This window comes from Cicer arietinum, chromosome 6 (genome assembly GCF_000331145.2).
Source record: "Cicer arietinum cultivar CDC Frontier isolate Library 1 chromosome 6, Cicar.CDCFrontier_v2.0, whole genome shotgun sequence".
NCBI lineage: Eukaryota > Viridiplantae > Streptophyta > Magnoliopsida > Fabales > Fabaceae > Cicer > Cicer arietinum.
In genome coordinates this window covers 28,846,123-28,850,025 of record NC_021165.2, presented here as the reverse complement: position 1 = coordinate 28,850,025, position 3,903 = coordinate 28,846,123, and positions in this window count along the sequence as shown.

The window sequence follows — 3,903 nt, the reverse complement described above, 5'->3', positions numbered from 1 at the left end:
GGACTCATGAGTTTTTGTCTCTGGCTAATGTGGAGGCAAAGATAAATGTGAACATAGAAGATGTGATGCTTGTCAATGAGTACCAGGATGTATTTCCAACGGAAATTCCAGGATTGCCACCGGTAAGAGAAATGGAATTTTTCATTGATTTGCACCCAGGAACGGGACCAATTTCGATTGCGTCGTACCGAATGTCACCATTGGAATTAAATGAGCTCAAAGGACAAATTGAAGATTTGTTGAAGAAGAAATTTATTAGACCAAGTGTATCGCCATAGGGAGCTCCAGTTTTACTAGTTAAGAAGAAGGACGGAAGCTCGCGGTTATGTGTGGATTATAGACAACTTAATAAGGCAACTATTAAGAATCGTTATCCCTTGCCACGCATCGATGATTTAATGGATCAATTGAGAGGGGCCGCGATATTTTCGAAGATTGACTTGAAGTCGGGTTACCATCAGATTCGAGTAAGGGAAGGAGATGTTCAGAAAACTGCTTTCAGAACTCGTTATGGACACTATGAATATCTCGTTATGCCGTTTGGGGTTACCAATGCACCATCAATTTTCATGGACTACATGAACAGAATCTTTAATCCATTCCTTGACAAGTTTGTTGTGGTGTTCATTGATGATATATTAATTTATTCGAGGACTAAAGAAGAGCATGGAGAACATTTACGCCAAGTTCTTGAGATTTTACGCGAGAGGCAATTGTATGCCAATCTGTCGAAGTGTGAATTTTGACTAGAGAAAGTGAATTTCTTAGGACATGTGATAACCAAGGAAGGAATCGCTGTAGATCCGGCTAAGATTGAGGCGGTTCTTGCTTGGAAACAACCTCAGACTGTCACTGACATACGAAGTTTTGTAGGACTGGCAGGGTACTACAAGAGGTTTATTGAAGGTTTTGCTAAGATTGTGACTCCATTGACACAACTTACCAGAAAAGATCAACCGTTCGCATGAACGGAGAAGTGTGAGGAAAATTTTCAGTCACTAAAGAGAAAATTGACGACCTCGCCAGTGTTGGTATTACCGCAATCAGATGAACCCTATGAAGTTTATTGTGATGCATCTCACCGAGGTTTGGGATGTGTTCTGATGCAATACAAGAAAGCTGTAGCTTATGCCTCAAGGCAATTGAAGATTCATGAGAGAAACTATCCTACTCAGGATTTGGAGCTTGCCGCAGTTGTTTTTGCATTGAAGATCTGGAGGCACTATTTATATGGGTGCACGTTCACAGTGTTCAGTGACCATAAAAGTTTGAAATATTTGTTTGATCAGAAGGAGTTGAACATGCGCCAGAGACGGTGGATGGAGACTCTTAAGGATTTTGATTTCACACTGCAGTACCACCCTGGGAAGGCCAATGTAGTGGCTGATGCGTTGAGTAGAAGAAGTGTATTAGTGTCTTCAACAATTATGGCTAGACAACGAGTTGTGGGAAGCTTTTAGAGACCTACACTTGAATGTAGAGATGGCACCGGGAATTTTGAAATTCGGAATGATTAAGATTTCGAGTGGATTACTTGAAGACATTGCAAATTCTGAAGATGATGTCTTAATTCAAGAGAAGAAGAACCTAATAGTGCAAGGGAAGACAATAGAGTTCAAGATTGGATCAGATAATATCTTGCGATGTAATGGTAGGATTTGTGTACCAGGAATTACAGATATGAGGAAAACGATCTTAGAAGAGGCTCATAAGAGCAAGTTGAGTATTCATCCTGGAGCAACAAAGATGTATCAGGATTTGAGGCAGAATTATTGGTGGCCAGGAATGAAGAAACATGTGGCGGACTATGTATCCACTTGTCTAACTTGTCAGAAAGCGAAGGTGGAACATCAGCGACCTGCTGGGATGTTGCAACCTTTGGATATACCTGAATGGAAGTGGGACAGCATTTCCATGGATTTTATAACTGGATTTCCTAAAACAAGGAGAAAGAATGATTCTATATGGGTGATAGTGGATCGACTGACTAAATCCGCACACTTTTTGCCAGTAAAGACCACCTATAAGGTAGATCAGCTAACGGAGATCTACATTGCCGAAATTGTGAGGTTACACGGGGTACCATCGAGCATTGTATCAGACCGTGATCTGAAGTTCACATCACATTTTTGGGGAGCATTGCACGAAGCGTTGGGAATGAAACTATGATTGAGTTCAGCTTACCATCCACAAACGGACGGGCAGACTGAAAGGACGAATCAGTCCTTGGAAGATCTGTTGAGAGCATGTGTTTTAGATGATAGAGGAAGTTGGGATGATGTACTTCCGTTGATTGAGTTCACTTACAACAATAGTTTCCACGCAAGTATTGGAATGGCACCATATGAAGCTTTATACGGACGCAAGTGTCAGACGCCCTTGTGTTGGTATAAAGACGGTGAGAATATGATTGTCGGACCAGAGATGGTGCAACAGACCACAGCTAAAGTAAGGAAGATCAAGGAGAAAATGAAGACTTCACAAGATCGTCAGAAGAGTTACGCGGACAAGCGTCGCAGACTTTTGGAATTCGAACAGGGTGACCATGTATTTCTGAGAGTCACACCTACTACTGGAGTAGGTAGAGCCTTGAAATCGAAGAAGTTGACTCCGAAATTCATTGGACCATATCAGATTTCTGCACGAATTGGGCCTGTTGCTTATCGGATTGCATTGCCTCCGATACTGTCCAATATTCATGACGTGTTTCATGTGTCACAGTTGAGGAAATATCTTGCAGATCCATCTCATGTGATCGAACCAGACACAATCCAACTGAAGGATAACTTGTCATTCGAAGTACCACCTGTGAGAATTGATGACAGGAAGATTAAGCGATTGAGGACCAAGGATGTTTCGTTGGTCAAAGTAGTTTGGAACCCAATTACTGGAGATGCGACTTGGGAACTGGAGGGCAAGATGAGAGAACAACATCTAGAGTTATTTATCGACGCATAGTTTCGAGGACGCAACTAATTTTAGGGGGTTAGTAATGTAAGACCCATAATTTTAAAGTATACTTTATTATTTTAGTGGATTTTGGTATTGAACTCAGGGGCTTTTTGGCCAAAGTTATTAATATTTTGGAGTTTATATGATCAAAAAGATATTTTGATGCCAATTAGAATTACTCGTCGATGAATAAATTAAATTAACTGTGGTGGATCTTTTACGAAGAATTTAATGCCTTATGGGTGAAATGGTAATCTTAATAAATATCTAGATATTTTGAGATATTTGTTAATTATAATTAATATATATAATGGATATATGTTTGGAGGGAAAGGAAAAAGGAAGGAAAAGAAGAAAGAAAAAGAAATAGAAAGGAAGGAAAAAGAAAGAAAGGAAAACCAAAAGAAAACTGAAAAGCATTTTCCTCTCCCTGTCTCGCGCGCTCAAATTCCTCCTTCCTCCATTTTCGTTTTTCTTTGCTTCCTTTAAGTCCGAGAATTGAAACCCAAGGCTAGTGGGTGAGAAAGATCAAGTTCCCAACTCCTTCCTCCTTCCCGGATTCAAAAACGGAGTTTCCTCCTTCTCGGATTCAAAAACGGAGTTAGGGATTTCAAAACCGTCAAACACAAACCTCCCCGTTTCATCTAGATCTAAGCTTCGTTTCGCGAAGAGATAGAAGGGAAAGTTGCTCACTACCACGCTACGGTGCTAGGAAACCAACTTTGGAAGCGGCGTTGCGAGCGGAGATTTTACCGGATTTACTCGCGGTACCGTAACCGAACGTTAGAGCTAACGTGAAGGTAAGGGCTCCTTCCAAACTTCTAGTTTGCATTTAGGGACTTATTTGTGGTTGTGTGGAAAGGAATTTGTTAGGGTTGAAGGGTTGATTTTGGGGGAAAATAAATCTAAGGCTTTATGGGTAAAATCTTAGAGTTAGGTTTTGGTTATATT